This window comes from Lolium rigidum, chromosome 6 (assembly GCF_022539505.1).
Source record: "Lolium rigidum isolate FL_2022 chromosome 6, APGP_CSIRO_Lrig_0.1, whole genome shotgun sequence".
Lineage (NCBI taxonomy): Eukaryota > Viridiplantae > Streptophyta > Magnoliopsida > Poales > Poaceae > Lolium > Lolium rigidum.
This window is the reverse complement of record NC_061513.1, coordinates 259,175,658-259,182,962: the sequence shown is the minus strand read 5'-3', so window position 1 is coordinate 259,182,962 and position 7,305 is coordinate 259,175,658. Positions and strand designations below refer to the sequence as shown.

The 7,305-nt window shown below is 50.3% G+C and overlaps 1 pseudogene; it reads right to left on the bottom strand.

Annotated features, from left to right (window-relative positions):
* Positions 1–3,731: 3,731 nt before the first annotated feature.
* LOC124664016 lies at positions 3,732–7,006 on the bottom strand (annotated as a pseudogene).
* Positions 7,007–7,305: the final 299 nt, after the last annotated feature.

Below are 7,305 nucleotides of genomic sequence, written 5' to 3'. Positions count from 1 at the left end.
GGTCCAACTTGATTCTTCCGAGTTCAGAAATGTCTCTAGAATAGACCAAAATTATCCGATGGCCTGCTATCCCTACTCAAATTTCTATAGTCCAGGTAACGTATCGTCTCTACCTTGCATAAGTAATAAAAATACATTTTCTTGAGAATAATTCCAGAAACTTCTAGTAGTGCGCCTGCTGCAATGTATATCGTTGATGTGCTTAATGGTCGACTAGATATTTAAGAATACATTGCACTGATTATTTATTTGTCAGGCTGGTGATCATAGATATTTGAATTTATTATCATCATTGCACTAAGCTTGAATAAAAGTATAACCATATGTTGTTGCTTCCTAGTCATGGCTATATCATGGAAATATAGTCTTTTAGCACTTGCCACTTCGAACCTTCGTGGCCGTATACTATCAGTACTTTTCAATATGTTGTGTGTGCCATATGATCCAACAATCATCCCGGATTGATCTCCGCGGAAACGAAGTGTTCAGTTATATACTCCCTCCCCTTTGGTCCCGGTTCGTATTACAAACCGGGACCAAAGGCCCCCCTTTGATCCGGTTTGTAATACAAACCGGGACTAAATGCCTATTTTGCTGCGATTTTCGCTGCGCGCGCAAAATAGGCCTTTAGCCAAAAAAAAAAAAATTCGTTCCCGCCTTATTTCAAATAAAAGAAACCACGTACTGACCACCGCCGCTGCCGCCATGTACTGGCCACCGCCGCCACCGCCGTGTACTGGCCACCGCCACCGCCATGTACTGGCCACCGCCGCCACCGCCATCGCCGTGTACTGGCCACCGCCGTCACCGTCACCGCCATGTACATGCCACCGTCGCCACCGCCGTGTACTGGCCACCACCGTCACCGCCATGTACTGGCCACCGCCGCCACCGCCGTGTACTGGCCACCGCCGCCACCGCCACCGCCATGTACTAGCCACCGCCGCCACCGCTGTGTACTGGCCACCACCGCCACCGCCATGTACTGGCCACCGCCGCCGCCGTGCCACACATGTCCCTTCCCCGTGCCACGTGTCCCTTCCCCGTGCCACGTGTCGCCGCCGCTTCCACATGCCTCGCCCCGCCGCCGCTGGCGTGCGATGTGTAGATGCCGCTTCCACGTGCCACGCCCCGCCGCTTCCCCGCGCCACCTGTCTCCGCCGCTTCCACGTGCCTCGCCCCGCCGCCGCCGGCGTGCGACGTGTAGATGCCGCTTCCACGTGCCACGCCCCGCCGCTTCCCCGCGCCACCTCTCGCCAAACTTGCCGCGTCGCTTCATGTGCTATAAAGCGCCGCGTGCGTGCGCAACCACACGTCGCCGTCGCCTCCGTTCATTCGTCGCCGGGATGCCGCCGCGCCGTTGCGGCTCGTCCGGCTTGAGTGGCGTCCGAGCGCGTCCGAACGGTAGGTTCTACGCCGAGATGCGCGCCGGTGGCTTCCGGCTCACCCTCGGCACGTACAACACCCCGGAGCTGGCGGCGCGTGCTTACGACGCGGCCGCATGGCGATTTCGGCGGCCACGGCGCGACATGAACTTCCCAGACGTCGAATCGCTAGAGGAGGCGGAGTTCCTCGCGCCGACGCCGTGCCTCGTCGACGACGAGGACCGTCGCCGCCACCGCCGAGTGCAGCGCCGGATCGCCATCGCCGAGCACGACGAGGAGTTGATGCGCCAGTGGAGGGCGCAGTTCCCCAACGACGTCAACAACACCGACGCGTTCTTCGCTGACCTCCGGGTACATCGCAGGTCCAACAGGCGCCACCGTCGGGCCGTCGCCATGTTCGAGCTCGACAACCCGAATACAACTTGGGCCGACAACGACCCTCGGTGGGACGACATTTGGACCGAGATAACCTCCGACGACGAGTAGATCGACTAGACTAGTTGTTTATCTATTTTAATTGTATTTTCAATAAAGTCGTTGTGGCAGACGCTGATGATGAGAAAATTTTCCCGCCAGATACATGGAATTAAAGTACAGAGCTCAACTGAAAATTAATTAAGATACATGGCCAGATTCGACTGTTCGAGTCATTCAGTCATACTCGTGCCTAGCCCTATAGTACTCGCCACTGTAGTCGTCGTAGTCGCCGTCATCATCGTCGCTGGCATCGGGGTCGCGGTAGTCGAACCTCGGCGGGAGAGCACGCGTGGGCTGGGACTGAGGGTAGCGCAGGCGGGGCCACGGTAGGCCATGACGCCCTGGAGAGTCCGGCCGCGCCACCACAGGCGACGGCCGGCCTCGTTGAAGTTCGAAGGAGGCGGGCCGCCCTCCTCGTGCCTGGCAAGCGCCCTCTCACGCCGATTGATGAAGAAACTTTCCCAAGTCGGGCTGTAGTCGGGATGCCACTGGGGATTCCTCCGCTGCTCTGGCGTGAGCTCGAAGTAGTAGTGGTTTGTGATGGCCATCTCGCGCGCCACACCTAGAGGGACAGGAGGGACCGGTACGCCTCCGACGCTCAGCAACCAGCCGGTCGGGACGCGGTAGCCCGGCGGGCGGGGGTAGTTCGACGCGCAAAGCGCCTCCGCCTCCCGGAGGGTTAGAGATACGATGGAAGCCATGGGACAGGGTGATGAGGTTTGCAGATATGAGTCTAGATGTGATATGTAAATGGAGGCCAAGCCTACATATATATAGTGAAAAAATGGCGGGAGGACGGAGGCGGGAAGCAGTGGAAAGCGCGGGAAGAAAAATAGGCGGGAACGCAGTGGCGCCGAAAACATTAGTCCCGGCTGGTGGGTACAACCGGGACTAAAGATCCTTTTTTTGTCATCTAACAAAACTGTCGGTGGGATAAGGACGTGTGGGTAACCTTTAGTCCCGGCTGGTGGGTACAACCGGGACGAAAGATCCTTTTTTTGTCATCTAACAAAACTGTCGGTGGGATAAGGACATGTGGGTAACCTTTAGTCCCGGCTGGTGGGTGCAACCGGGACTAAAGATGTCAGCAGGCTAAGAACGCATGGGTGGACGCACTGCTCGATGAGATAAAGCATGTAGCGCACGACGCCCTGTCGAAGGAACAAGACAAAGTAGAAGAGGTGCCGTGCCTATAAATGGAGCATCGATACGCCTTGCCAAGCAGATCAACAAGGCAAGCAGAGTTTCATTCCCATGGATGAAGGAAAGGGTTGGGAAATCTCCCGTGGCGCAGCTTCTCGAAGATGTCGTTGGTGCACACGCCCTACGGCATCTTCGGAAGCTGCTCCTCGGAATTTTTCCCTGCAAGCCCCTGAACGACTACATCTCTAACAGTGTTGGGGAAAGGGTTGGGAAATCTCCCGTGGCGCAGTTTCTCGAAGATGTCGTTGGTGCACACGCCCTACGGCATCTTCAGAAACTGCGCCTTGGAATTTTTTCCTGCAAGCCCCTGAACGACTACATCTCCTCTAACAGTGTTGGGGAAAGGGTTGGGAAATCTCCCGTGGCGCAGTTTCTCGAAGATGTCGTTGGTGCACACGCCCTACGGCATCTTCGGAAACTGCGCCTTGGAATTTTTCCCTGCAAGCCCCTGAACGACTACATCTCCTCTAACGGTGTTGGGGAAAGGGTTGGGAAATCTCCCGTGGCGCATCTCCACTTTTAATATCTTACATACGGTTAAATGATTACACAAAAATAAATGGGAAATTGATTGCCATGTTGAGATACTCATTTGTGCCATGAACATTCTTCAATTAACTTGATGATGGAGCATCTTCATCATTTAATCTTCTTCGGCCGTAACCATGGAGCATCTTCATCATTTAACTTGATGCTTGGATCAATGTTCACTCTGAAGGGTGGAATTTCATCAAACTTATTATAATCTTCTGACATGTCTGTCTTGTCCTCCACTCCCACGTTGTTTCTTTTTCCAGAAAGAACTATGTGACGCTTTGGCTCATCGTTTGATGTATTTGTTTCCTTATGTTTCCTTTTTCTTGGTTTGGTAGACATATCCTTCACATAGAAAACATGGGCCACATCCTTGGCTAGGACGAATGGTTTGTCTCTATACCCAAGATTGTTGAGATCCACTTGTTGTCATTCCATACAACTTGTCTACCTGAACCCCGCCTCCTGTTTTGTTGACCCATTTGCACCTAAACAAAGGGACCTTAAAAGAAGTTCCATAGTCAAGTTCCCATATATCCTCTATGTAACCATAGTATGTGTCATTTGGGCCTTCATTCATTATTGCATCAAATCGGACACCACTTGTTTTGGTTGGTGCTCTTTTTATCTTGGGCGATCGTGTAAAATGTATTCTCATTTATCTCGTACCCTTGGAAAGTCACTACGATCGAAGATGGTGTCCGGGCCGGCAAGTACGACTGATCTTCAATATCGATGTTATTCGGGAGATGTTTTTGCAACCAACCGACGAAAGTCGACATGTGTTCACGTCTAATCCAATCGTTCGATCGCCCGGGTTCGGGAGCGTAGAAAGTTCTTGTGGTCACCGATATACGGAGCCACCAAGGTGGAACTTTGTAGAACTATGTAGTGTGCTTGAGTCAAAGAAATCCCGTCCCTACATATCATTGATTTCCTTCCTAGCGTGCCTTTTCCACTTAGTCTCCCTTCATGCCGCGATTCAGGAACACCAATCGGCTTAAGGTCAGGAATAAGTCAACACAGAATTCAATGACCTCCTCTGTTCCGTAGCCCTTGGAGATGCTTCCTTCTGGCCTAGCACGGTTATGAACATATTTCTTTAAGACTCCCATGAACCTCTCGAAGGGAACATATTGTGTAGAAACACGGGACCGAGAATGGAAATCTCATCGACCAGGTGAACGAGGAGATGTGTCATAATATTGAAGAAGGATGGTGGGAACACCAGCTCAAAACTAACGAGACATTGGACCACATCATTACGCAACCTCGGTAGAATTTCTGGATTTATTACCTTCGAGAAATTGCATTGAGGAATGCACATAGCTTCACAATGGGCGATCGAACATTTTCCGGTAGAAGCCCCCTCAATGCAATCGGAAGCAACTGTGTCATTATCACGTGACAGTCATGAGACTTCAGGTTCTGGAATGTTTTCTTCTCCATATTTATTATTCCCTTTATATTGGAGGAGAATCCAGACGGGTCCTTGATACTGCTCAGACATTCAAAAAATATTTCCTTCTCTTCTTATGTAAGAGCGTAGCTGGAGTAATGACGTCCTTTATCTCTCTCATGCAGTTTTTTGGGGTCTTTCCTACGTTGCTGGTCCTCCTGTGCTTCTGGTGTATCTTTTGTCTTCCCGTACACGCCCAGAAAGCCTAGCAGGTTCACGCAAAGATTCTTCGTCACGTGCATCACATCGATTGAAGAGCGGACCTCTAAGACTTCCCAATAGGGTAGATCCCAAAATATAGATTTCTTCTTCCACATGGGCGCGTGTCCGGCATCGTCATTCGGAACAGGACCGTCCGCGAGGACCCTTTCCAAATATTACATCTAGATCCTTGACCATACCAAATATATCAACACCATCACGATGGGGAGGCTTCCTCCGGTGATCAGCCTCACCGTTGTAATGCTTGCCTTTCTTTCTTACGGGATGGGTAGTCCTAAGAAATCGACGATGCCCCAGGTACACGACCTTCTTACATTTTTCCAAATAATCACCTTCGAGCTCATGTAAACAGTGCGTGCATGCATTGTATCCCTTGTTTGACTGTCCTGAAATGTTACCAAGAGCAGGCCGGTCATTGATGGTTACGAAAAGCAGCGCTCGTAGGTCAAATTCCTCCTGCTTGTGCTCGTCCCACACAGGTACACCTGCTATGGACCACAGCTGTAGAAGTTCTTCGACTAATGGCTTCAGGTACACATCAATGTCGTTCCCGGGTTGCTTCGGGCCTTGTATGAGCACTGGCATCATAATGAACTTCCGCTTCATGCACAACCAAGGAGGAAGGTTATATATACAAAGAGTCACAGGCCAGATGCTATGGCTGCAGATCTGCTCTCCAAAAGGATTCATGCCATCTGTACTTAGACCAAACCTTAAGTTCCTTGCATCCTGTGCAAAGTTTGGGAACTCTCTATCGATTTTTCTTCATTGGGATCCATCAGCAGGGTGCCTCAACATCACATCTTTCTTACGGTCTTCTTTGTGCCATCGCAACAACCTAGCATGCTCTTTATTTCTGAACAAGCGTTTCAGCCGTGGTATTATAGGAGCATACCACATAACCTTGGCAGGAACCCTCTTCTCGGGGCGCTCGCCCTCAACATCACCAAGGTCATCTCGTCCGATCTTATACCGCAATGCAGTGCACACCGGACATGCATCCAAAATCTCGTACTCACCGCGGTAGAGGATGCAGTCATTAATGCATGCATGTATCTTTTGCACATCTAATCCTAGAGGGAAGACAATCTTCTTCACTTCGTACGTACTGGCGGGCAATTCGTTACCCCTTGGAAGCTTCCTCTTAATTATTGTCAGCAACTTTCCAAATCCTAAGTCAGTGACACCGTTCTCTGCCTTCCATTGCAACAATTCCGGTGTCTGCCTAGCTTTTTATGGCCATCTTCGCAAGTTGGGTATAACAATTTGTTGTGATCTTCTATCATCTTTTCGAAGGCCAACCTTTCCTTTTCAGTTTCACATTCTCTCCTTGCATCGGCAATGGCCCGACCAAGATCATCATCGCAGGCTCATCTCGGTGCCTCTTGATCTTCTACTTCGAGTGTCTTCATTGCCTTCCGCGGTATCATCGTATTCGGGAAATTGGGATAACTGTCATCATCCTCTTCCTCTTCTTCATTGTCTTCCATCATAACCCCTCTTTCTTCGTGCTTGGTCCAACAATAGTAGCTGGGCATGAAACCGAATCGCGAAGGTGGCCGTGAATGGTACCCGAGTGAGCGTAATTTACGGTATTCTTGCAGTCAACACATGGACAATACATGAAGCCACCATGTTTGTTTGCCTCCGCCACGGCCATAAAATTACTCAGGCCCGAAGTGAACTCGTCAAAGCGTCGGTCAATGTACATCCATTGCCGATTCATCTGGCCGACTAGAAGATGTAAAATCTTCAAGTGTAGTAGATTAAGATCTTTGTTGGCTCAAAGGTGCTCTTGCTCGATGCTCAATTAAAGGTGAATCACAATCACCAAGTTTTCCTCTCTTAATATGTTACTCAAGAACTAGATGGTACTTTCACATGAATTGTATGAGCGATGAATCAACATACCAGGGTCCCACCCGGTCCCAAGGGGCTTGGTCCTTTTTATGTGCTACCAACATTTTTAAAATGTAGTTGATATACACTATTTAATGATCAATAGAGATGATTTGTTATGAAGTA